The 27,894-nt window shown below is 48.6% G+C and overlaps 1 long non-coding RNA gene across 2 annotated transcripts; it reads right to left on the bottom strand.

The window, feature by feature from the left end:
* Positions 1 to 1,294: 1,294 nt before the first annotated feature.
* Positions 1,295 to 9,960, bottom strand: LOC119703922. 2 transcript variants are annotated; one of them, XR_005257792.1, is made up of 7 exons: positions 9,620 to 9,960; positions 9,316 to 9,468; positions 8,320 to 8,407; positions 5,622 to 5,752; positions 4,526 to 4,654; positions 3,770 to 3,847; positions 1,295 to 1,554 (listed from the first exon to the last, which is right to left on the bottom strand). It is a non-coding gene; the product is annotated as an uncharacterized LOC119703922 (long non-coding RNA). The 2 variants fall into 2 exon arrangements; XR_005257791.1 differs by lacking the exon at positions 5,622 to 5,752.
* Positions 9,961 to 27,894: the final 17,934 nt, after the last annotated feature.

The raw sequence follows: 27,894 nt of genomic DNA, 5'->3' as shown, positions 1-27,894 counted from the left end.
CTGGAGCCAGTGGCTGTGGGTTCATAGCCAGGGTGGGCTGCTGTGAGCATCCCCTGTGGCTTGGACATCATCCAAATGCTTCAGCACATCCATGGATCTCAGCACAGCTCCCACCTCACTGGTGAGGGGACACTGCTGAGGGAATGTCACTGGGGTGACCACTGAGAGGCTCAAATCATGGCACTGCCATTGCTGGCCGCAGTCCTGGATTGATCCAGACAGGCACTGAATTAAAGAGCATCATCCTTCCCGCAAGCATTTTAAAATAAACAACTCTTAATACTTCAAGCCTGTGCACCCCACCACTGCCTTTCACTGCAGCAGCACCCAGTGATTTGTGTGTGAAGTTTGCTCCTGCAAAAGTCTGTGGGAACACAGGATTTCACAGCACATTAAATCCTATAGTTTTATCAAAGAGGAAACACACAAAACCAGCCTAATCTCTTAGCAAGTAGACAACTCTGATTAAAAGGAAAAGGACTTGAAAAAAACCTCTAAAATGCTAAACTGAGCCATCACAGATAAGAAATTCTGCCATATGCTGTCACATCACTTTGCTGGCATTCGGCAGTCACAGGGATCAACAAAACATAGTCAGGAATTATTTCAGTTAGCAGGATGATACTGCAGAGATTAGATTAATTAAACCAGTAAAACCCATGCACGGATCAAAAGCACCCAAGACAGAGAAGGAAAGTGAGTGCGAGCCAGGAAGTGCTGCTGGAACCTCTGCAAAGGCCCCGGCAGCCCACAGGACTCAAGGGCTGAAACAAGGAAATAAAGAAAGGGAAGAGGCAAAGTCCCAGGTAACTCCAGCCTCGGGTCTGACTCAGGCACCAAAGCCTCAGCCTGGAGCAGGGCTCCCACTGCTCACCTGAGCCCAGTCCATCCCCTGCACAGCCAGCAGAACGGACCCACAGGATCCCACAGCCCCCACAGCCTCTCAGAGCACCCACAGCCCCCAGAGCCACCCATGCTGGGGGCAAGGGGCCAGCAGCACAGGGGACCCCATCTCACACCCTGCTCCCCTGGTAAGCAGTCACCCGAGCTCCCCATCCTTCACAATATATTTTAAAATGTGTTTTAAAGCATCCTTTGCACAAACACACTTTAAAGTTCAAGGGAGGATGAGCATTGCAGCTCACATTGCTCAGCAGCCTCCTGGCACTCCAAAGGCAGTGACACCACGTTAATGACAATCACAAGTGACACCTCTTTGGGAAATTAGCAAACCAGCAAAGAAAACAGGTGATACCGGTATCATCAGAGGAAATACTCTGTGGACACAGACACCCAAAAAGCCTCCAGAATAAACCTGTAGAGCTCACTGCCAGTGGATATTGCTGAGAGCAAATATTTAACAGGATTCAGAAAAACATGAATATGTAGATCGGTGCCAAAGTGAAACACTTATTTCATCTGGGTTTTATGGAAGAGGATACAAACCCCTCTGCAATTTATTGCACAGAAACACACTAAGAGTTTCTCCTGAGGATAAAGGTCTCCATGATCATCCATTTCTGTGTATTCCTGCATCTTCTGAAGCATCTGAGCCTGGCAAATTGTAGAAGAAAGAATAACAAAAGGGACGGATTGTCAGTCTGATCTCCCATATCACTCTCTAAACTTCTGAGTAATAATATGGGACTTAATGGGGGGAAAATGAAACCAATGAGGCAAGGGGGAAAAGCACATATTGGACAGGAAATGGAAACCCAGAAAAGCAGTAACCTTGGGGCTGGGTTGGACAGTAAATTAGACATGAAAATGCAATAGAATTTGGCAGCCCAAAAGGTCAATGCAATTTGGAACTGTATGAGCCAAGGCTCCCATCACCAAGCGGGGATAGTGCCTATTACCTCGTTTTAGATTTAAGCAGCTTGAATAAGTTTCAAATAAATATCCAAACATTTTGATGCCTAACCAAATCAAGCCTCAAAATCCTTTAGGATTTTCGCTTTGATTTTTAACATCTTTATGTTTGGCCTCTTTTCTGAGAATTCAATCTGTTGTTAAAGTGAATCTTTCAAGATAAGCATCTGCAGTTGCCAAGAGACTGTTGTGTTAAGCCGGAGGATGATTTAGCATCTCGCAAACTGGGATTTTGGAATTAGAAAAAATTGCTTTGCTCTTAGCAGCAGATACATTTCAATGCCTAAGGAACAGCCATGGCTTCCCAGAACTTTTGATTCAGTTATTCCCCCCCAAACCACTGCTATTTTCCTTAAACAATGCTTTTTTTGCTGAGGCTCATCACCCAGCTGCTGAAAAACACACACCAATAAATAGAGAAAAGTCTCTAAACGGACACAAAATAGTCCTTTCCTTCCCAAACACCCTGCAGCGACCTCCCCATCCCCAGAGCTCCATTTACTGCCACTTGTGGGTCCAGAAGAGGGTGACAGCTCTGCCAGAGAGCACAGCTTCCTGCACAGTTCTTCCTGGGAAACTCAAGGATCTGACAGGCTGTGTGGAGACTAAGTTTCAGAGCCATCAGCTGACTCTAGAAATAAGCCTTACTATATAAATGCCGCATGTATTTAAATATTATGGTGTGGTGAATAGCAAGAATTATTTTGTCTTTCAATATGTACTTGCTGTAGTCCTTTTATAAGCAAAATTGCATCTTTCAAATGCTCATTGTTCCTCGATGTAACTAAAGCTTTCCTGTCAAGGAAGTTAAAATCCCTTCAGCCTCAACATTCACTCACAATTTTCTTTGAAGAAGGTGGAAATTTATTCAGTTTGACCTTATGATTGAACAGAGCAGGTTTATCCAAGCTGTCTGCCAAGCTCAACGTGTTTACTTTGGGTGCTCTGAAGCTGCATTAGAAATATTTACTGTAAGTACAAAAGCTTGGGAAGCTCCAGAATGACTGTTGTTGAGATAAATCCAGGGCTAAAACCTGGGCATCTTTTTGAGAGTGGCCTCAATCCAGGAGGAAGGGACTTCCCACCATTTCCCTGGAAGGCTCCAGGATCACATTTTTCTAGGCACTTCACTTCCCAGCTAAGCAGCTGACACAGTCATTCAGAAGATGTGATCATCTCTGAAATCGTATTTTCTAACACAAGGGGGACACATTAGAAGTAAAATGTACTGAAGAAATCATTCAGAATACCCGATTTAGACAGGGACAGCAAGTGGAATATGCACTTGGAAACAGAGGCTGGGCAAGCCCAGGCAGCGCTCGGTGCTGGGGTCTCCCCTGCAGCTCCCCTTCCCATGGTGGCAGCAGGGACAGGGCTGTCCTGGCATTTCCCAGCAGCAGGAATGGTGTGGGGCTCTGAACTGAACTGTCAGGATCAGCTTCCAGAGTAGGGCAGAGCCTCCTGGCTGATGCCACAGCTGTGGCACTTGCCTCCTTTCACCCCTGTTGAAACAAACTCACAATTTTTTCTCACTGATGTTAGGAACAACTCAGACCCCGGGCAGGAATGAGTAATAAAAATCTTATTAAGAACCAATTAAAAACACAAAGCAAAAGGGAGGCGGTGCTGTGAGCTTGGCGGGGCTCCTGCCCACCAGCGGCTCAGCACACTAAATGGATCTCCACCTTTGACACACCCAAAGTTGCACCTGTGCCATTAACACTCATGAACAGTCCTTCGGGGGCCTCTGGCACCACCCACAGCCTGCGGCTTTGCCCATATATGTGCATTGGCCCCTCCTATGGGCGTGGCCATATCAATGTAAATAGCTCTGGCTCCTCCCACAGGCTGTCGGTCGGTCCCTCCGTGCCTCTCACTGGCACAGCCCCTCTCTCACCTGGCTGCTGTGGGTGTCACCTGCCGGGCCTCCCTCCCAGCAGCAGGTGTGCCCGCGCAGAAAAGGGCTCAAAACCACCTGGGACAACAAAAGCACGTGTGAAAAGAACGATAAACTTTAACAGAACTTCTTCCCAGCATACTTAATAACGCCTCCTCATTTGCATGAGCCAACCCTTACACCCTGTTCATAACGCTGGTCAAACTCTAAGTTTTCTTGTTGTTCCATTTGACCTAATCTGTGGGTTAACTGAGCTGGTTAACCCGGCCTGGCTGCAGAGGGGCTCCAGGTGCTGGCTCAGCTGCATTTCCCCTGTTGCTGCTGGAGAACAAAGGGGTTTTAAGGCACCAATATTTTCTCGGTTGCTTTCCATGCCAGAGTTCCTGTGCTAAGTACCAGCTATGTTTTGCGACAGCAGCGCCTGCTCTTGACTTCTATTCCCCAGCACTTCATCTTCCAGCCATGCCAATCACATCCTCCCGATCACATTCAAGAGATTCCTGAGATACATGCACATATCATTTTCTCTCCAAGGGTTCTGATGGCTTTGCCAGTTAATTAAAATAGAACTTCAAAGGGTTTTTGTAATAGATTATAATATCTTTGGTTTCATGACATCTGTTAAAATTTACAACTATGGATGTCATTTTTGGTGAAAAACATGTTCTTTTACACCCAGCCCATTTATTTGTGTATTTATTTGGTGACAGAGCATCTCATTTATAAGAAACATGCAAAAGCAATCATTAATCATACTTTTGTCACAAAGCAGCTTCCCCGGCAGTTCACTGAAAACCCACAGACAAGCTGCTCGGGTGTGGGTGTTCCGAGAAGAGGCAAGGAGCCTTGCCAAGAGAGCTGATGGAGGCATCTCTGTTTCAACGTCTAGCAGGGAGGAAACAAAGAGGAAAACAAAGAACCTTCAGAGTAGACACTGGAGCTATCTGGGAAGGATGCAGCTCCATGGATGGGAAAGAAAAGTAAATCACAGTGAGACCAGGATTCTCAGTGTGTCAGAACCACGCAGGATAAATTCACCAGTGTTTTTCTATCACTGCACAGCTCACAGGCTGTATTACAGCAGCACCTCTATGCATTCCTCCTCAAGACAGAAACAAGTGATGCAGCCACAGCCAGCCTTGTCTGAGGGACCCTGTGCTCGAGGCCATGCTTATTTTAGTACACAGGTATTGCCTGTCCCCTCCTGCCCCCCAGTGCCCTGCCTGGACCCTGTGTGTGCCCAGGGTGCAGCTGTGCCATCTGCACAAGGTTAATACATCAAAGTGCCAGGCCCCTCTCTGTGTGTCTCAGTGCCCTAAGGAACAGTGTCACCTCCTCTGGCTGCTGCAGAGCCCTCAGTGCTGCTTCATCCCACGGCCCCCTGGCCCCTGCAGGGAGGGCAGGGCCAGACCGGGCACAGAGGGACACACGTGGCACTGGGGCTCGCTCTGCCAGCCCCGACCTGCTGGGCACTGCTGGCACCATCCCCACTTCCACAGCAATCTAATGCTGATCCAGTTCTGTTTTGGGTGGCTCTCTGCACATCCATCCCATTCTCCGCGGGTGCTGCTCCTCTGTGCCCAGCTCCGGACAGCACGTGTCTGCTCCTCACTGGGGCTGGACAAACACTCTCTGGTGTCACCATGCAGGCAGCCATGGCCAGCCCCTGCAAGAGACAGGCATGAAGGTCATTGCTCATCCAAGTGATTAATAGACCAATGTCTTCCCTGAGCATTCCTCCACGCTTTAAAGATTGTACTCAGTGTTCAGCATGAACCAGAGGGTTTGCAGCTCAGCTGATGAAACCCATCTTCAAAAATCAAAGAAAGATGAAAAGCCCAGTGTCCTTTACCAGAAGGTTGAGATGCAGCAAGCCATCTTCACAGGAACAGGAGTTCGAGCCCAGAACGTGCCATCCTGTATCTGCAGGCTGCTGTGTAGGAAATGTTAGCCAACAGCTTTGTGTCTGCACTCTGCTGCAAACTAGAAATTGTCCCTGTTAGTCCTTGATTTAAAGGTAAAAACTACAACTGTATCTAAACCTGCATTATTTTGATTTTTTTCTTAAATGCTGCCTCTGCATTTTAGAGACTACAGACTCCAAAACATAAAACATATTTTCCTTCCAGAATGTGCAGAGGGCCGGGTGTCCGAGCAGCAGAACACCGGCTGGGTGGCAGCTTCACCACATCCTGCTTCTGAAACGTGTGGCCAACGCAGCAGCGGCTTCCAGCACTGTTGGGACAGCGAGTGAACCCCCAGAGTGGAGAGCAGCAGTCCAAACCTCAGCAGTGGATGGCTATCTCAGGTGACAGCTTTTTTCTCTACGTAGGGACATCTCAGTGAGTGCAGAGGAACTATCCAGAGCAGGTTGAAAAAATATTATTCCTGGTGGGTTTTGTGGCAAACACTGCAGCAGGATTGCCAGAGGAGCTGGTGTCAAAAGACAGCAGCAAAGTCACCTGTGAGAGTTGTGGGCTGCAGTGAATCATCACTGGGGCATGGCAGACCTTGACCAAGGCTGTCTGAGCCTGGGTGGAAGAAGAGGAGCTCCAGCCATCTTCCTGCCCCAGGTCTATCACTGCTTTCAGCCACAGAATACAGGTCAAACCATGTGCACCTGCAATTGTCACTATTTCCCACAAAAAGCTAAAAATATCAGCTGTGTTACAAGTGAACCTCCAAAAGGCAGTAAAGAGTCATGCCAGTGCTGCGAATATGTCCCAAATCTCTCATTTAAATGAGCTGGTTTCAACCTCTCGCACTTTGCCTTCTGAACTTTCATGCTTTTTAATTATGTATCCATGAGAAAACAGCAAGGCCATCCTAAAAAAAAAAGTTTAAAACTGAAAATTGGTTGGATCTCTGCTATTCTGAAGTACAAATATAGACAGTGCCAGATTGCCTCGGCTACCTACACCACCTCCATGCATCACAAAGCTCAGATGGCCTCAAACTAGCCAGATCTAGTTGAAAAACGTTATAAAAGCATGATGCTACTTTAGCTGTTTTTCACTAAAGTGGCAGGGATATTCACAGCCTCAAACCCTTTGAGCTAATTGTAGATAAGGGACTCTGTGAGTGAGGACAGGGAATGATTTGATCAGGAACTTGCCCGGACTATCTCTCCATGCTCCTCCACACAATGCTGCAAACCCAGATATGCCCAGGAGCACAGAGCTGTAGCACTGCTCTGGAATCTCTCCAGTACTCTGCTGTGGAGTGAATTGCAACATCTCTTGCAGTAAAACCCCCTTGCAGGGATAAAGCCAGCTCCTAAAGAAGCAGGATGGGGGTGCTGAATTAGTGAACTGGGGCATATCTTTATGTGACATCAGCATGGGTACAAAGTCAATGCCTCAACATCGGGAAGCATGCTGGGAACAAGCACTGCTGAGTGTGGCAGAGGATCACTGTCCCACCACAGCATTAGCACAGCCATTGAGGCACAGTGAGCTCAAAGACACCAATGTGGTCACGAGGGTGCGTGACAATCCCAGCTCTCCACTGTCTCCATCAGCCATTGGTACAAGGATGACCAAACAGCCCAACTCTTGTGCAATTCTCACAAAACTTGCTCTTGGTGGAGCTGCCAAGGGGCGCTTGGGGGTATGGTTTAGGGGCGATTATGGTATGGGGTGTGGTTTAGGGGTGATTATGGTATGGGGTATGGTTTAGGGGTGATTATGGTATGGGGTGTGGTTTAGGGGTGATTATGCATGTATGTATTTATGGGGTGTGATTTAGGGGTGATTATGGGTGTATGTATTTATGGGTTATGGTTTAGGGGTGATTACGGGTGTATGTGTTTAGGGGGTATGGTTTAGGGGTGATTATGGTGGTAGTGGGTTACAGTTGGATTGGATGACCTCAAAGGTCTTTTCCAACATTGAGGATTCTGTGATTTCACATGATTTTCACATGACCCACCATGTACAAAGGCCAGAGAAACAGCCATGGTCATGGCCAATGACCACCACCAGTGGCCTGCTTCAGTCTCGTGTACATTGCATTCTTCATACAATACCCAACTTCAGCCATCCTGTGACCTTCACTCATTACCAGAGTAAGGATTTAAGTGGTGCCCCAACGTTTGAGAAGGTATTTGTTACTTCCCCCCTCATGTGTACTGCACAGAGCCCTTCCCCACAGGACGTTATTACAGCTTTCCCCAAGCCCCTCTGCAGCAAGCAAACCAACCCTTAGAACAATGAGAATCTCCTGGATGGGGCAGAGACCTTTCTTAGGCAGTGCTTGAGGGTGCTGAAATCTAAACAGCCTCTGCTGCTCACCCAACTGGAGGTTACTTTATTTTACAATTTGCCTGTAAGCATCCAACCTGAAGAAAAATTGCTGTAAATTAAGGGTTTTCACTCAGTCATCTTGTAGAATTTGCTTTATCACACCTACCCAGGGCGGTCCATGTGTCCGTAAATGCAGAAATGGGTCACTGAGGTGAGACACCTCGGTGCAAACTCAGTCATTAAACACAGGTAGCAGATCCAGTGACCCACAAATGCCACAGCACGAGGTTTGGGGGACACTCTTACCTTGCCCTTCCCTGAGCTCAGTGTCTCTGCAGGCTGGGAGCCGCCGGTGCCACGATGTTCTGCAGGATCAGATCAGCGTTTCGGCTGTCTAGGGCAAAATATATCGGAATCAAAGGGCATCTGAAGCAACAATGTCAAATATGACAAGGCAGGCAGGAGCCAGAGCTAACAGCTGAGGACTTCCTGACTTTTTAAGCTGTTCAATTGAACATTTAAAAGGTTTAGTCTCCTCTCAGGTCTCGAAAGCACCCCGGGGCAGGCTTAAGTAACTGCGCCATTAGGCAGCAAGCTGCAAATTGCCTATTAAGTCTGACTGAAACTGTAAAATTGCTTTTCACAATGCAAATTAATGTAAATAAGAACAATTGGTTACACATATCACAGACTATCAGATTGACGACAGATGATGCATACTGTTTTTTCCCCCTGAATTAGCATTGCTTTAAAGTTAAATTTAGTGCGTGTTCAAGAGGTCTGGATGTTCCTATGACAAATTCCACCAGTGCATTACAAATGCACATCGGGATGTATAGCCTCCATTACATGAAATATAAACCTCCTCTTAGGCCAGGCAGTGATACTTGCTTTCAAGCCTAATAGAAACACCACAAAGCAAAGCCATTTGCTCAGCAGCACAGTCAGTCACATCTTAACCTCACTCTGAAGAGCGAGACGATGAATTTGTTATGAAGCCTTTAGGATGGAGGGAGCAAATCTGTGCATTTCAGCACCATCCACGGATGATCAAAGCCCCATCTGGAGCCCCTGGGCCCCAGTCAGTCAGTGGTGGGAGCAGCTGTGTGCCACAGCTCTCACCGTCATCGCCGTGAGCACTGCCTGGGCATTGCACTTTCAGATTTATTTCCCAAAGATGCAACAGAATGTATATCAGAAAAGTAAATCAGAATGTAAATCAGAAAGGTAAATCAGAATGTAAATCAGAAAGGCCCTTCTCTGCCTCACTCCAGGCTAAATGGAGACACCACACCAACTCACCTGCTTGGGAAGAACAAGGTCTCTGTCAAGACAGACACTTTCAGTCTCAGTAGCCACTTCTACACCACAAATTCATCCTTCAGGGAAGCTCCTGACAGCAAGGTGCAGCAGCACTGCAGCAGGCAGAGCAGAGTTTTCTTCTCTGGTGGGGGGCTGTTCTTATCAGAGGTTTTGCTTATCGTTACTAACATATGTTATCAGAAAATTTACATTCCCATTAGCTACAGAAATAACTGTTGCCAGTTTATTACAGATTCTTGCATAAATCAGATCTCCTGATAGCTCGCTGAGGGTTACAGCTCACCTTGGGGAGGGATGGAGAGCAGTGAGTGAGACACAGGCAGTCACAGCCCTTGGCACCAGCCTGTGGCTGCCCTGGAGAATGGGACACGGGAACCTCGTGCTGCACTGATGAGTCTCCTCCAGCTACACACTTGCAGCCTGGGGCTCTCAGGGAGGAAACAGCAGATGTCATGAGACCTGAGGAGAATCAGCAAGGCTGGAAACTCAGCCCACGTCTTGCACGGGCACAGCCACAGGCCATAAACACCTCAATGCAGCAGCTGCGATTTCAGGCCATGCTCATCCCCTTCCTGCCTCGCTGTGCTGCTGTGCTTCCAGCAGCAGTTTCTTCCCTGTCTCTAATATTTTAATTGCTGTTTTGAAGAGCAGTATTTGGAAAGAGAGTCTGGTACAAGGTGCAAAGGTCAAATAAACTCCGTGTTTGCTTATCTTCCAGAGGAAAAAAATAATTAGCCACAAGCTGGAGGTGTTTTCTTTCAGCCTCAGGGACCTTTCAGCAGCAGTCAGCTTTCTGCCTCTCCCTCTCATTTACATATAGACAGATAGAGATTAATTAGGCAAAAAGAACCTACACAAAATTTGAAGCCATTGACCTATATTTTAGGTTGGCTGTCCTGGTGTCCTCGGGGTTTGTTCAGGTCTTGCTGTGTTTGGCTGTGCTGAATGCACTAGAATCTTCTTGTATCACATTGCTCACTATCTGGACATAACATCCAAAGATCTTAATCCCTGGGTCAGTAAACCCACTCCTCAAAGGGTCACCCTGCTCTTCCCCATGACAAATCAATAGCCCAGAAAGTAACAAATGCCTGAACCTGTAGGATTTCTGTAGCCTCAGGTCTCAGCTATGAACTTCTTCAGTCAGGCAATAATTCCATGGAAGCTGTTGCTGTGCTCTGCACCTGAATATATTTCTTTGATAACAGTGCTCAGCACATGCACCCGCACTGAAAACCTGTATTACTCAACAACAAGGTATAAAATGAACCCTGAAAGCCACCAAATCTGAATGTCAAAAGGCTGCTCCCCGGGCATCATGGCATTCCTGTAAATCTCCAGTGCAGGACTTTACAACACTGTTACTACAGACACGGGTATTTATTGGAGTTTGAGATGCTGGAAACAGGATCCCTGTGCACATAAAATCCCAGTGATTTATTTTAATGCATTTTGTAAGTAAATTCTTGACAGATGGATGAAGCACCAGAAGGGTGACACAAGGGAGTCAGCAGGTGGACAGAGAAGCCAAGAACGGACTGGCACTGATCAGATTATCCACTCCAAATACCTTGAGACAAGCACAATCTGCCCACACAACAGACTGGCGCTGACCAGATAAACAGCAGAAATAGTGTGGAGTTGCAGCCCTCCCCAGCTCCATCCTGTTCCAGACGTGGGGCGGCACAGAGACCTGTGACAGCCATTCCCAGGTGCCCAGGCCCTCGGGCTGCACGGTGGGACACGAGGGCTGTGACCCCAGGGCTGGCACGGCCCCCTTGCCGTGCCCTGCCAGGGGGCACAGCCCCTGCCCCAGCTCTCAGGCTCCAGCCTGTGCACACACATGCCTGGTGGGAGGGCTCCCCACCGCCAGCATGTCCTCATGAAGGCCCCTGCCAGAGCAAATCCAAGCAAAATCATCAGCTGCCATTCCGTTGTTGCAAATAATCCTTGTAATTTTGCTGGAATGAAAAAATGGAGGCTTTTTTAGAACAATTTTAAAGCTAATGACCAGATATGCCTGTGTCTCTTCCTGCTTTCTGATGTTGCCTGTCCCGTTGAGCCTTGTGCTGACTCCTCCAAGCAGCCATGCCCAAGGGCCCAGATGCCACTCAGAGGGGGGCTTTGTGTCAGTCCATGCCAGCATCACCAGGTAAAGGTGCCCTCCCTCTGGTGTGCCGAGCTGGCCAGGACTCAGGTCTGCACCCCTGCAGAGCTGAAGGGTTTGAAGCATGTTCTGACCTCCAGCCTTCCCTTAGAACCACCAGCTGGGGAATGCTTGGATCAGGTTATTCCAAGTACACAGTACACCATGATTACTGTCAGGTCTCATTCACCACTTTTACTGCCTTATCATCCCATTGCCCTACTGAAAAAAATAACTTTCACCTTCCCTGTAACACTGTCTTTAAAAACCGAGGGAACCTGGGGCTCCAGACAAGCAGAGCCCTTGCTCACAATCTTGAGGCACAGTCCTTGTCATGAATGCTGGACTTAGGGAGGGATTCAATGTGCAGAAGGAAGAGCAATGGCCTCACTGAGACACAGAGAGAAAAAAACCTCAAAGTGTTAGCTGCTCAAAATAAACAGACTCAAAACCACCTGCAGAAGAAATCAATTCTTCTGGGTCTCTCTTCCGCTGTAACCATGGTAGGTGTTGATGTAACAATTACAAATAAAACTCCATTAAAAACCTGTAGCATGTATGTCAGTGGTGCCTTTTAACGAGCTCAGCCTGAGGGACAGCCCGTGTGTGCTGTTCCACTCGTTACCTCACGTCTTCACAGATGTCTCTTGACAGGTCCTTCCACAGTTGAGCAGATTGTTTATGATGTCCTAGAAGAAAAAGAGCTTCGACTGGTGAAACCAAAATCCCAACCAGAACTGAAGGTTTGTTTTCTTCTTTTATCCTTGAAAATAATCACTTACACAAAACACATTTCCAGAGATTATTATATCCACATTGCACATCTGCAAAAACTCAAGGAGTTTTGCTCACCAACGGAGAGGTAAGAACTTCACATATTAAAATGCAACTGAAACAAGGTTTGGCTATAAACATTTCCTGGATTAAATCTTGCCTGCTCCCATGTTGTTCTGCAGGCAGTGGCAGAGTTTAATAGCACCTGGGAAGGATCACTGTCATTCCCTGTTTGCATTGCGACTTCAGAGGCTGCTCTTGGTGCTAGACACTGCAGCTTGGACCACCAGAGCGAGGCCACCACGAGGCTCTGCCAAAGCCCTCCCATTGCCACGGCACAACCTTCCTCCCGAGCTTCCCAGGCAGAAAAAGCTTGAGAACAGATCACCAAACTGAATTTTTAACTGCCCACTAAGATCACTAGGGCCTGCCTCACAGCCCGAGCGGCAGACCGAGCTCCTCTTCTCACCAGGGCTGAACTGCTGCTCACCATCAGCCTTCAGTGAGATGATTTGGAATTTACTGCTTTCCTGTGGCTCCTTCTCCCAGACCTTCTTGCCTCTGTTTGCTTTATTTTTCTCTTTTTAGCAGAAAAACTGGCCTCATCTGCCTGAAATGCAGTTTTCAGCCACAAATTGTTTATAACTTTCAATGTGACTGTGGCAGCATTCTCTGAGTGACAATATAAATAAATAAATAACACCTTTTCATGGTGCTGTAAAGACTGATTTTTGCCCTTGGCTGAGTTCTCTACATTCATTTATTGACTTAATTCTCAGTGATCAAAGCACACATTGGCTCCAGGACATGGCAATAAGATATGTAAGCTGAGCAGAGCCAAACAGGGACAAAATATTGCTGGTCAAGATTTCCAGAAATGATTGGCTGTTTTGTGTAGCCAGCTTGCAACTTTTTCAGCATGTAATTTCTCAATATGTTTGTTTGTTTGTTTGTTTTTAAATGGTGGCCCTCAAAACAATTATTTATTTTTTAAAAATCTGGCTGCTCTCTTAGTGCAAGCAGCATTCCCACTAAATAGGAAACATGGAGTGTTTATGTTTAACATAAACCAAAGGACAGTCAGCTGTGAGACACAACAGGTCCTTCAGCATCCAGGCCTCAATGAAAGAGCCCCACGGATGTGCCCAGTCACTGCCACCAGCGCTGGTGTGGCAGTCCCAGTGGCAAGAGGATGCTTGAGAAGCCAGATACGCAGGGAGAAGTAATGGATTTCAGTAAGTCAAGGAACACTTGACTTCTGATAGATCTGGAAAAAAATGTGCAGCTCCTACCTGAGAACCAAGAAGGGAGCTGTAAATGTTCTGTGTTGTCACCACTTAGGGAAGAATCTGCCAGCCTGGCCTCTCCCAGGTGATGGAGTGGATCACTGTGAGCCTGCATGTGCTCCCGACGCTCGTGTCCCAGCTCGTGCCATCAGGGCTTCCAAAACCCACACTGGAGGTGCAGGGGAAGCTCTGCCCAAGGAGCACAGGCAGGAGCCAGGACAGTGTGAGTTCCACATCTGATTGAATCAGTCTCACTCCTCAGCAGCTGCTGCCTGGGTGAAATGCAGCACCAAGCCAGCATTCCACCTCCCTGGTTTATGAGCACCACAGCACTGAGATTAAGTGTGCACTAAATGTTTGGCTGGACCAGCCCTTCCCAAGCAAACCTCTCCATGGCTCCAAGCCCGTGGCCAGGTAACACAGTCCCTTCAGCCTGGTGTCAGGGACAGCAGCAGAGAAGAGCCTTCAGCTGGTGTGTGGTGTGGGGCAGCAAGATGGGATGGCACCAGGGAAAACTTCAGCAGCTGTGCAAGATAAGCTGCCAGGAGAGGAGCTGATCCTGGCACCTGTGCACACAGGAGAGCGGGGAATGCCTGTGGGGGCTGGAATATGCACCTTTGAGATGACAACCTGTCACCCCTTCCAGCCTTGGAGATGTGTCTGCTGGCAACGCAGCCAGAGATGCCATTCATCGATTAGAGTTAAACCTGTTAATGGTGGACACCCCAAGGCACCATTCCCTACCAAAAAAAAAGCCTTGTACACACACAACTGCAATGTGTTTTAGCTTTTACACAATAACTAAATCCCAGCTCCCAGGACTCAGGATTCAGTATTCTGTATCAGCAATAATGACTAAAACTATTGAAAGTCATTAAAGAACTTGCTAATCAGTCTCTTAATTGAGGCTATCTGTTTTGCTTTACACAGAGACAAATTAGGCAGGTTAAAGCAGCTCCCAGCAAACATCTGTTGAAGCAATTCAAAATTAATGACAAATAAAACTGAGTTCCCTTTGTGGCTGATTTTTCTCCCAACGGTACCTATAAACATGCTGTCATGACTTGTCAATTCAAAACAACTTTGCTGCACATTCCCATCCCCTCACAACATCTGGGAATCACAAAATCATTTAGGTTGGAAAAGCCCTGCCAGACCACCAAGTCCAGCCATCCCCCCGCACTGCCGAGGCCACCACTAACCCCCGTGCCCAAGTGCCACATCCACAGGGCTTCTAAACCCCTCCAGGGATGGGGACTCAGCCCTGCCCTGGGCAGCTGTGCCAGGCTGGGCAGCCTTTCCAGGAGGAATATTCCCCATATCCACGCTGAGCTGCCCTGGCCCAGCCTGGGGCCGTTCCCTCTGCTCCTGTCCCTGTTCCCTGGAGCACAGCCCGACCCCCCGGCTGTCCCCTCCTGGCAGGAGCTGTGCAGAGCCAGAAGATCCCCCCTCACGGGTGAGGGCTGGAGGGAGACATCAGGGTGTGGAGCCCTAACCCGCAGCCTTGGGAGCGGTGTCCCAGAGCCCCCGTGCCGGGGACCCTCCCTGCCCAGCCCTGCGGCACTCCTGCGCCCTGCAGACGGCTCGGCCGCCCGGGCCGCTCCCTGCACAGGCGGCAGCAGCCAGGTGCTGCAGCGGGCCCTTGACAGCTGGAGAGCAGCAGCCAAAGAGTTTTTGAAGGAAAAGCAGTAAAATCCCAGTGCTGGGTCCAGTAAGCAAGCGCCAGGAGCCATGGGCAGTGCTCAAACACTAATTGGGGCCTCGGGGAGCTGCCTGCAGCGCGCCATCGGAGCAGGCCTCAGGGGCGTTTGGGAGCCAGGTGCGAGCAGCCACGGCTCTGGCCCGGCCCCAGCGCTCTCCCTGTGCCCCACACAGCCCCGTCCGAGTGCTGGCCGCCCCCAGCAGCCCACCACAGCCTCCTGCCCCCGGAGGCAGCTGCCTCCAGACATCAGTGTGTTAGAGTCTCCTTGACACTGACAGACAAGTTGGCACAGAGCTGTTTTTCTGTCTGAGGGACCTGCAGAGAGCTCTGCCCATGGAGCTGGCTCGTGACAAACGGCCCGGGGTGTTCATTTGCTCGCTGATTAGTTTGCTCATTAATACCTTTGCTCCCTGTACCTGCGCTGCCGTGGCAGCACAGCACCGAGTCCCCCGCGCCCCAGGGCCACAGCTCTTCTGACAGTAAGAAACTCAAACCGAGGGCACCGAGATCGGAGACCTTCTGCAGCAGCCTCTCTGTCCAGCACACAAACAATGTTTCCCAGCCCAGGAGGGAAATCTCCTCCAGCTCCCCAGCCCTGGACCCGTGGCAGCTCTCCTTGCCCACCTGGCAGCACTGCCTTTCCCCCAGCCCCAAGCACAGCGCGCACAGCTTGGGCTGGGGGTCATGGCTGAGCCTGCAGCCGGGATGGACGATCCACCTGGGAGCTCACTCCTGTTGTCCATCAGGGTTCTGTGTAAAAGCCTGGCTTTTGAGGGTGTTTGGGTAAAAGCCTCGCCCATAACTTCTCAGATAGATTTTCAAACTAGACAGATGCCCAGCTTAAACAGAAGTTGATGAAAACATTTATATTAGTAAGAGTTAAATATATTTCCAGAAAAAATAAGCCTTGGGAAAATCCCAGTGAGCACCTGGCCACACCTCAGCAGCCCATCACCTTTTACCTCATGTCTGTCAGCAACAAAAAATCTCGGCCTTTCCTTATGATACTGGTACAAACCCCCAGATAAAACTCCACAGAAGAGGGAGGGAAAAGGTGCATTGAAGCTGCCTGGCTGGAGTGACCCCAGCCAATGGAGCTGGAAGGTTGCTGAGAGCACCTGGTGCCAGCCCACAGCCCCTCTGGAGGCTGGAGAAGCGGGGTGGGAGCAGCCCAGGCACCGAGCATGGGGCGACCCCCAGTGCAGCCAGAGCTTCCCTCTGCCAGATGAGGTGTCCATACCACACACAGGCTGGTAAATTGGGAATCTTATGCTTGGTTATTGCCAAAAGGAGGTCATTCAAGTCTCCTGAATTCAAATTACAGAATTCTGGCATTTACATTTTAACAACAGTTTTCCCCTCCCTTCCATGTTTTACATGTGCAGATGGTTCTGACACATGCTACCCAATGCTTTTTTGTGGATGTAGGTTTTTGGGTTGTTTTTTTTTTTTTTTTTTTCCTTTGCAAACCAGAAAGCTGCTCTAGGAAATCTAATGGATGAATTGTCTGTTTTCCAACTTAATGAAGCTGGTGCCAAGTTTCCAAGCAAGAGCCATCAGGAAGCTTTCAACCATAATGCTCAAGACAGAGCTTTTACATATGAAGTGGAACAGAAATTTCGGTGCTGTCCCAGCCCAGCAGGGAGAGGGAAGGCTGTGGCACAGCTGGCAGCAGTGGCACAGCATCACCTCACTGCTTAGCAGGGCTGTGGGCAAGAGCAGGAGATGAGGAGCAGAATGGCAGCCAGGTGAGGAGGGCTGTCCTGGGGGAGCACACTCACAGCCCCCTCCAGCTGCACATCTTGAGTGACCCAGCAGCAGAGAACTGGGCACACCAGCTGGCCCAGCCCCATGCCAGGGCTGCTGCCCAGACTGGGGATTTCTAATCAGAGACCTCCCAACGGAAGGAGCTGCTGCTAGCACCTTCAAACCAGAAAGTTTGAACTGCCTGCAGTTATTGTCTTGCCTCAACAAACAGCACCTCAGAAGAGGAGGGTTCCCCAAGCCAGCCTCAGCTCTTACCAACCACGTCAGGAGAGTCCCCAGCAGCCTCCTACGAGCACGCCCTGGAGCTAAACCTTGAGATGAGCTCTCCCTGCCTTCTCCTGGGAGAAGAGAGGGTAACTCCTGGGAAACAGGGGTTTATCCCAGTGCTACCACTGCTCTGGGGGTTGGCTCAGAAGCTGTCACTGACATCTGGGTGATGGTGGGGGTGGCAATGACCAAGGGCACAGGTGATTTAAGGTGTGGCTTCCTGCAGAGTCAGGCAGAGCAAACCCTGGGCTTCTGCTGCAAAGTGCTCTGAGCACCCAAACCTCAGGCTGAAAATAGGCCAGGAAGGTTGCTCTGGAGGCACCACTCACAGGCAGGAGGCCAGGCTTCCTTTTCTTTTGTTCTACCACCAGCAGAGTGCCAGACTCAATTCATGCTGCAGTTCTGTCATCTTCTCCTCCTCCTCCCAGGTGTGAGCAGGTGATTCGCTGCCCTCAGCCACATCCCAGCTGGACTGCACAGCTGAGACACACCATTTCCTACAGCAGGAACCTGCTTGGGCATATCAAATGGGCCTAAATAAGAAGACAAAACCACTTAGATAGCAGAAATTCCCCAGCTGGACTCTCTGCTGGGTCTTATTACAGCCTTCATGTCTGGAGAGTTTTGAATTATCATATTTTATAGAATATTGGATAAAGGTGACAACAGGAGAAACAGTGAGGAAAATGATAATAACCTAAGGAAAAAAAAAACCCAGCAGATTATTGATCATAAAACTGAGACAGTTACAGATTTAAAATGAAAGTTTGGTTTAATTTCTCATGTTCTCCAGTCTCACAGGTCCCAAACAGAGTCTCTGGTTTTCCAGAAAAAGATAAGAAGTCTTAGCTCCAAGTTTACCCAAGACATATTCTTTTACCTTCACAATGAAAGCACACAGGATGGAAACAGCCTGGCTGAGCAGGTCCCAGCACAACACAGCAATCATCCTGCTCCCACAGAATGGTAAGAGGGCTTTTGCTCCTTGAGCCATCCCATTGGAAGGATGGGGCAGACACGATCTGCCTGAAGCCACTACTTTTGATGGCTAAAAAAAGTTAATTAGAACTTCTGAAACAATGAGACATCCGATTTTTCAAATATGATTCATCCTGCATCTGCACAAGTCTCCTGAGGGTCATTTTCATAGTAAATTAATCTCTCTATTATCAGGCTGAAGTTATCAGCAGTGACACCATGGCCACAGTGGTGGCAGCAGCAGTGGCCGTGCTGCAGAGGCGTGGGGGTGAGGCTGATGATATTGAGTCTGACAACACAAAAAATTAGCTTAAAATTAAAATAGCTCAAATGGCACCAAGTGCAACAGAGGCTTTTTCAGCCCCTGGCCATGTCTCTGGACACAAGCTCTGTTCCTTCATCCTTCCATCTGGAACGGATGGGGGTAACACCACTGGACTGTCCTGCAGCACTCCAGAGGTGCTGCTGGAAAGTGCTGGAGACAGGGCAAAACCCCCAATTCCTGCTGCTCCCAGCTGTGGAGACAGGAGCTGCAGTGACTGTTCCCAGAAGCTTCTAGGGGCAGAGGGAATGAAGGGGTGCCCGACTGGCCGATGCTGGACACAGCAGTGGCCGCGCTGCCCTGCCTTCCATCGCTCAGCCATGGAGGAGACACCCTGGTGCTGCTGAGTTAAACACCATTTCCTTCAGCTTGCCTTCCAGCACCGAGTATTCCAGCAGCTGGAGGTCCTGAGCAGCGTTCAACAGGGAGATTTCAGCAGTGACAACATGCACTGGGAGCTGGGTAAATAAACTACAGCGAGTAGCTGTTCTAACGCCTCAACAGCCTTTGCCTCGGAGACCACCGCTCTCTTTTGTGGAGCTCTAAGCTATTCCCTGAATACATCCTGGAAGTAAATTTGTCTGCTGCCTACTTGCAAGCAAGTCAGATAACAGTTCATATTTTTCTTGGCAAGATGAGCTTCATAACTGGGTTCTAGCAAATATACTCTGGGATTTATACACTCATTTCATATGCCATCAAAATTCTACAATATTTGACCAAAATTTTCTTTTTTGCCAAGCACTCTTGCCAGGAAGTTCATTAGCCAAGATTTGCAAAACTGGAGGGAAAAAAAAATGTTAGCACAGGCAAAGCAAATTCATTTGCTGATTAATTCAGGGATTGCTGGTATTTTCTTTAGCCCCAGTTGTCACTGGCAATACACAGGATGTGGCAACGGTTGAATCTCAAAGCCTTTAATGGCACTCACAAACCAGGCTGAAACTGTGGCCAGGCTGGAATTTCATTAAGCACAGAGAGGCATTTTGCTGAAAAATCCAATATTAACCCTCATAAAAAAAAAAAAAAAAAAAAAAAAAAAGTAACAGTTAAAAAATAAGACACGTGGCCTTTTTCCTCCCACATTTTCAGTTTTCATTTTCTGGCAGCCTGGGCCTCTTCTCCCCAGCTCCTGCTGCTCCCTCCAGCAGCAGCACAGGCTCCCTCCAGCACCCTCATGGTCCACCTTGGCTGGAGAGGTGGGACTCCCTGGCAGCCCAGCACGCCCCGAGCTCCTGTGTCACCTGCTCAGTCACCTGTGCCCCCTGGCACAGAGCCAGGGGTGGCACTGTGTCCTGGGGCAGTGGGCATCCCTCCCAGCCCACCTGCAAGTGGGTTATGAACCCGGCAAGGCAGGGAGCAGACGGGGGTGTTGGGGGTTCCCCTTGCAGGGTTTGTTTCACAGGAACCTGCTGGTGAGGTTGGCAACCACGTCGGAGCCTCTCCTCAGCACCCACCCGGTCTGAAAGAGTGATGCCAGCAAGGGAGGGGAGCTCCAGCACCATGGCCATGCACTACATTCCTAGAGCTCACGCAGGATGAAGAGGCAGATTGACATCCCGCGGATGAGAAGCAGATACACAATGTCAGTGCCAGTGTGTCACACCACGCTGCCTTGGGTGCCCGTCGGGAGGGAAATCCTGCCCCATCCACACTGCTGGAGTGGTCCCAGCTGCACTGACAACTTCAAAACCAGTATAAATCCTTGGGGCCAAATGGGTTGTACATTTGTGTGCAGGGGTTCCAGATAAGGCAGCACAGAAGGAGGCAGAATGACCAGTCCTCCTTCCAACCAGAGTCCAAGGCCAGGCTGGCCAGGCTGGCAGGGCTTAGAGCAGCTCAGGCTAATGGAAGGCGTCCCTGCCCATGGCAGGGGGTGGAATGAGGTGAGATTTAATGTCCCTTCCAATCCAAACCAGTCTGTGATTCTATCATTCCATGAACCAGAGATACCCAAGCAGCTGTGCCAACAGTCCTCCGAGGCTGAGCAAGCACTCAGGGCCGTGACAGGAGCATTCACCATGCCTGAGACAGACACACACACCCACCAGAGCCTGAGAGCACCCACCAACCACTACCACCTTCCTCCTGTAATTACAAAACAAACTATGCAACAAAATAAATGAGGTTGGTAATTTGTTATTGTTCTGCTGCTCCAGCAGCATGCTGAGGGTTGTAAATTAGGTGCTGTATTAAAAATGACAGAATCACTGAGAGTTCTGCACAGAGAGGGGGATTTCGCTGAGGTGTTTGTGCATCTCAGCATTTGCACACAGCAACAGCTTAGAGGGAAACAGCAGCACAGAAACACTGAGAGGCCACAATGCTGCTTAATAATGCACAAGAACAGAAATCTGAGGGGGAATTACTATGTGGGTCAGTGTGTACTGGAGAAGGGTCCTGACGGTGGCAGCAAGGCACGAAGATGAGGGGAGGTGGCACCAGGTCCCCAGGCAGTGGCCAACAGGTAGGGGGCAGACAACAGAGGGTAGCAGGCAGTGGGCATCCTGAGAAAGCCACATTCCCACAGGGATCCCTCCTGAGCTGCACTGCTGCTCTGCAGGAGCAATTTTGAGCCATCCTCAAACGGGTGCATCACCTCTCTGAATGCCCTCTGTCACCCTGGCCCGAGGGGCACAAGGAGCCCATAAACAGCCAGAGGTGGTCAGAGCCATCACCTGTGCAGCACCTTGGGGAGCAGAGCACCCAGTGCAGGCCACGGCCAGCAGAGGCACAGCAAAAGGGAGCACAGGGACAAAATCCTGGCAGGTCAGGATGATGCTGGGACTGCAGACCAATGCAGCCAGAACAATCCAATGAGCCTGGAAAGCAATAACTGAAGTGCTGTCTGGCTGAAACACACAGAGCAGCAGCTCAGACACTGCTTGTTTATGACCCTTTGCACTTCCCAAAGGGCTTTACTCGAGGTGATCCCACACGCTGAGGCAGGATTACCCTCCCTCCCTCCCTCCCTCTGTTCTGCTGAGCACACAGCCCTGTATGGATTATCGAGCTCCTCCTTTGCCACGCACTCTGGGCAATGGCAGTCTGTGTGCTGAGAGGACAACCTGCCGATTACTCAATTTCCATGTGCATTATTAACATGGCACATCGAGTACACACACATCAACAGCCCATGGAAAACCCTGTTTGCTTCACACTCACACATTATGCGAAGCAAAGAAATTACTGCAAAGAGGGCTGCCCCCCATTTGTTAGCAGGTTCAATTACTGGGCCACTTAACCTGTTTTAATGTTCATCTCCTTCTTGCTCCACATGAAAGCTTTATTGCCAGCACTACAACCATATAAATATGAGCTAAAGCCTGAGCCTGCTGAAGAGTTTTGGTTCCAGAGCTGAAGTAGAGGAGCACAGCAAGAGTTACTGAATGGGAAGGAAGCCGGCGTGCACCGTGCTGTGGGTGGATACATCTCCATTGCCATTGCAGGGACAAATTAACTCCTGGGTTTAATTAAAGGTGAAAGGTCTGTTTTGGCTCTCCTGATGCCAGCATGACACAGTGAGCTTAGCGAGGCCCCTGTCCCCCAGCATGCACACACAGCTTGGTGAGAGGCTGTCTTTCTTTGTCTTTGCCTCTATCAGCCACACATACCCGAATGGTTGGTAGAAAATATGGCCACATCTCATTTCTTTCCAGGAATCAGACAGAAGCTTTCATTCAGGCACTGTCCCGTTTCCCCAGCAAGAAGCAAGGCTGCACGGAGGGCACCTAGTGCCCCAGCCCTGCAGCCCCAGCACGGCTGGCAAACACCTCTGGGCCCAGGCTCACCGGGGGCCCCCGCCCGCCGCTGCTGCGGGTCCACACGCGCAGGCCAGCCCCGGCTGGCTTCGTCAGCAGGTGTCGAGATTAAACACATCACACCTCACCAGCTCTTTGACCACACTGCTCTGGAATGGCCACTACAGCTGGGTCATAAAACACAGAACAAATGTATGTGAAAACTTCAGGAAACTCATCAAAGTAGCACCAAAATTTCAATCTGACTCTGTGACTTTCATGCTGTTCCTTGATTCTCTTTTAGACTTCATGAAATATGTGAAATACCTGAAAACTTTTTCCTAAATTTGAAAGAGATACCCATTTAACGAGACACAGAGATGCCATCATGATTTAGTAGAACAATTCATATAAAATCAGAATTTTCAGTGGGCTTACTCAATCATACTCTGTCTTTACATATATAGAAGAGAAAGATCTCCTTATTTGTTCAACACTTCACTTTTCAAAGAGTAACATAATAAGTGAATTGATAAGTACTGAAAGCATTAACTGTCACGTAAAGATTATTACTCTGGTGCTTGGTCATACAATTAAATATAATGTTTGTTTCTCTGTCTCTGTGCAAGGCGATAAGATTTCCCTTGTGAATATCTAAGCAGTGACTGATAACATGAGGACGACTGCTCTGGGTGGCCAATGTAATTCATTACTAACCATGCATGTCATTAAAACTAAATTTTGCAATTACCTTAAGTGACCTCAAATGCTAAGGAAGAAGGTAATATTGTGATTACAATAAACATGCATAAAACTATCCCCAAAGCAGGTCACCCATTAAAATAAAAAAGAAAAATCAGAACTCATTTGATTAATACTGAGATGTAAAGCTGCATTAATTTTTTGTTGTGTGTTCTGTGATGGACGGTAATAGAGGTGTGATTACATCCAGAGATATGAATTTATAGTTCTCATTTCTGGATAATACAGCCAGGAACGCATTAATAACAACTGAGGATCAATCAAAACCAGAAATGCTTTCTGAAAAAGGGGTAATTGAGAAACAGAAAACTAGACACCTACAACAAATGGTTCTTGAGAGAGAGACATTATTTCTGAAATATGTTGACTGTTATCTAATTAAATAGAGGAAAACATCCTGGTGGCTGGGCTCCCGGAAGCCAGCCTCGCAGTTGTTGTTCAGAAGTGTTCATTAGCCAAGGAGCCGTGGTGGGCTGGGGCAGCGTGTGAGCGCTGCAGAGAGCTCAGTGACTCGGGAGCCTTGTTCACCCTTGGGAGACAATGAGCGCCTCTCAGAGGAGCAGAATTTGGAGACCTCGGGGCTGCGTCACCAACCGGAGCCTCTCACACAGATTGCTTCTCTCGCTCGCGTTGCAGTGTCTGTGGAATGCTCACTCCCTGCTGTCTCTGGTTACGTGGCCAGCCTCAGTGCCGTCTCAGGTGTCTGGATGAAACCATCAGGCTGCAGCGACGACAGCAATGATCACCATGTCCCCTGCTTCACCAGGCTGTGTTTCACCAGCTCGAACAAACGCTCTGTGACAGCCCTGCTTGCAGCCAGGGCTAATGAGAAATTAGGGAGGCCCTAACAATAGGAAGAAGCTGATCCAGTTCAAGTCAGCTCAGCTGTAATTGCACTGTGCGAATGACCAGGCTTGTCCTCCCAGCAAAGCTGGGTTCTGTCATGCTGCCCCACGAGCCTGGTTCTCAGGGCTGCTGCCACAGGCACCAGTCCTGGTGCAACACTATTCCTGTCTGGTTTTCCAGCCCAAGCTCTTCCTTTCCATTCATTTTTACTGTGGCATCCCTGTATACCCAGGCCTCACAGCAGCAAACCACCATTGCGGAGACATCTCAGCACTGCCACGCTCATTGAATCCATCGAATGCTTCCTTGATCACCCGAATTGTTGGTGATCCAAACTCATTTAATGTCCCCAGGAGATTGAGTTCATCAAGGTGGTACAATATGTGATCTACAGGATGTGACTGGTACTGTTAAATTGACTACAAGATAATTAGATGCTAATGTCACCACTGTGTCAAGACGACAAGAATGTCACTCTCTACCACATCTGTGTAATTTCTGAGTGACTGCAGTGTCACCTTGGAGGTTGTGTAAGGCACCCTGATGACATGATTGCAGGGCTGGCCCATGCAGGTGGGCTGTTCAGGTGTGAGCAGGCACCGTGAGCACTGCAGCGGTGGAAACTGTCTCACCTACCACAGCACAAAGCCTGCAGCCAAGGGTGAGGACTTCAATTCTGGCCTCAAGCATGTTAATTAATGTCCCCCTGAAGAATGAGGACAAAACCTGAGATATTCTTCTGCACTCCCTATTTAAATGCCAAAGACACATAGAATTATAGAATCACTGGCTTGGGTTGAAAGGGGCCTTAAAGTTCCTCCAGTTTCACATCCTGCCATGGACAAGGGCACCTTCCACTGCCCCAGGCTGCTCCGGCCCCAGTGTCCAGCCTGGCCTTGGGCACTGCCAGGGATCATGGGGCAGCCACAGCTGCTCTGGGCAGCTTGTGCTTTCTGAGCCCTCCCCCAGGCCAGACACCTGGATTTCTCCCAAGGTGGATTTGGGTGGCAGCTGCCCCGGGGGAGCCCCATCTCCTCGCACCTGCAGGTCTCACCAGTTGCAGCCACAGGAGCCCAACACCAGCCCCTGCCAGTGCAAGGGGGAAAGCCCAGACAGCAACAAACACCCGGTGTGACAAGGAGAGGCTCTTCACAAGGAACTCCACTCTGTCAGCAAGGGCTTCACATGGATGATTCCATCTCTGACTTCTCGGTGAAGCAGCTGCAATAAAAGGCTGCAATAAAAGATTTCAATGGCCTTTGCAGCATCTGGACCAAGACCAGCTTCTATCCCATGTGATCTAATGAGAGGGTAAATGAGAGTTCAGCACCCACCATGCATCCAGACCTTCTGCTTTTATGGGGTCTGATATGTAGAAACTATTCTCTTCTTTACCACAAACCTGAAGTCATTTTAATCTCAGCCGGATCTTATCAGCCATGATGTACCCATCAGCTCTTTGACACAGAAATCAAAGACAACACTCGAAATAAAAGTAGACAGACATAAGATGACAGAGGAAGGGGTTAGAAATAAAATATTATGAACTTTAAATGCATAAATATAGTCCAGAATCCCATTATTTTTTCTTTTATTTTTCTCAAAAATCAAGTTGTTACAGACAGATGCCCTGTTCATAACAAAGATCATTAGGAGGAGCCCCATGGCCTACAACAAACCCATTCATACCTCCCCTGGCCTTGAATTTCATTGGGGAGTCAATATTGGCCTTGGTGTTTTAATTATACTCTGAAAAGTTTCTTAATTATAGACATGTAAAGTGGATATGGGTACTCAGACTTGCAGACATTCTCTGTCTAACAAATCCATTTCCCTGTGGTTTATGAGATCTGGGCACATGCATCACCTCCAGCTCCTGTCCAGCACCTGCAGCTCCCCTCCAACACCTCCAGCTCCTGTCCCAACATCTCCAGTTCCCCTCCAACACCTCCAGCTCCTGTCTCAACATCTCCAGCTCCTGTCCCAACATCTCCAGCTCCTGTCCAAACACTTCCAGCTCCTGTCCCAACATCTCCAGATCCCCTCCAACACCTCCAGCTCCTGTCCCAACACCTCCAGCTCCTGTTCAACTTCTCCAGTTCCCCTCCAACACCTCCAGCTCCTGTCCCAACATCTCCAGCTCCTGTCCCAACATCTCCAGTTCCCCTCCAACACCTCCAGCTCCTGTCCCAACATCTCCAGCTCCTGTCCAAACACTTCCAGCTCCTGTCCCAACATCTCCAGCTCCTGTCCAGCACCTCCAGCTCCTGTCCCAACATCTCCAGCTCCCCTCCAACACCTCCAGTTCCCCTCCAACCCCTCCAGCTCCTGTCCAACCCCTCCAGCTCCCCTCCAACAGCTCGGGCTCCCAGGGCCATGGCCTGTGCCCACAAACACCATTTATCCACGCATGTGACCAGTTAGGTACGTAATTACCACTTTATATTCACTCTCAGCTGGAGCTTTTGAGTGCTGGGCATGTTCAGAGGCTTGACACTAAAACATGCAGAGCAGTGCATTAAGGCATCAAAAAGGGTAACTTAAAAGTCATTGCCATGGCTACATGACAACTTATTTGCAGTATAATATGTTCTATGAAATATGTATGATCCTGTTCAATATATATCATTTGTTTTTAGCATTTCATTTCTGATAATAGCCTTTTAATGATAATCATGGTCTTTTAATGACTGTAATAATTAGACTCTTATAAATCAACAAGTTTTATGTTAAATATGCCGAAATACTTTAAAAATATTTATTTTTCTCTGCAGTTTAGAAAGTGCTTTGCTCTTTTGCAGTGTCTGGAATCTCTTTAGAGCCACATTAAAAAGTCTTCCGGGAGCCTCACTTCCTTCCCTGGCTGCCAAAGGCTCCTCATGTTTTTTTCTTCTTCCTTTAAGGGTGTGATAAAGACAAGAAAAATCAAGCACCCATTTTTGCATCTAAAATGTAATTGGTAACATTCTTCATCTTCTCACCAACTAGAAACCATTACGGGACTAAATCTGGGTGATGAACTTGCAAACAAGGGTCTCAGAACAGCAACACAACGCTGAAGTTGTTCCATACCCATCAGCTCCCAGCACCACTGGCTCCTGGATGTCCATACAGCCAACAATAGCTCTTTGTAGACTTTGCTTTTTTCCTTTCAGAGCCAATGTTAGGCAGCTTTGTAGTATATAACTTCCCCATTCTTCAAAAACCCACATCTTTCAGTCTTTCTTGGTGAAAAATACTGAGAGCTTTCAGTAAGGTCATATATCCAGAAGGGAAACTCATGGTTCATTCGATCTTGCAGCGCCCCAGATTACACAGGGAGGTTTAATTATACATCTAACAGTTACTTACTCATTTCGACACAGCTTTGTTAGACTTTTATTAAATACAGGGATGGAAAAAGAGAGAAATATTTGTAATTCTCTCTACTTTTTTCTACTTTTAAAGGGAAAGCTAGATGCTGTGGAAGTGTTCCCACATGTCTGCCCATTGACACAGGCCTGACCCATCTCCTCTGTTGGTCATGCCATAGTCGAGATCAATTGTTTCTCAAATAAATGGGAAATGCAGCAAAAAGTCTGAAATGAACAGCACTTTGCCTTGTGCCTGCCCTGCTGCCTGCACCCCTGGAGCCTGCCCTACACACCCCCGACAGCAGGAAGACCAGGAGACAGAAGGCACATTTTGGCCTGGCCCAAAGCCAGCACATTTGGTCAGTATATGTTCTAACATTTTCAATTACAAAGAACTCAGCTTAAGCAATAATTATAGCAGATCCCCTCTATATAGTAGCAATGGAAGGAGAACACTGTCACAATTGCCCATGGCAACAACTTGAACAAAAATGGGTTAGAGGGGAAAGAACATAATTAGGATGAGACACACATGCCTGACTTTGAAAGGAAGAAAGACAGTTTGTGCCTAATGCATTAAGAGAAATTGCTGCAGAAGAGCTCAGCGAGCCCTGG

The sequence above is a fragment of the Motacilla alba genome, chromosome 8 (genome assembly GCF_015832195.1).
Source record: "Motacilla alba alba isolate MOTALB_02 chromosome 8, Motacilla_alba_V1.0_pri, whole genome shotgun sequence".
Classification (NCBI taxonomy): domain Eukaryota; kingdom Metazoa; phylum Chordata; class Aves; order Passeriformes; family Motacillidae; genus Motacilla; species Motacilla alba.
This window is presented reverse-complemented; position numbering and strand designations above follow the sequence as displayed.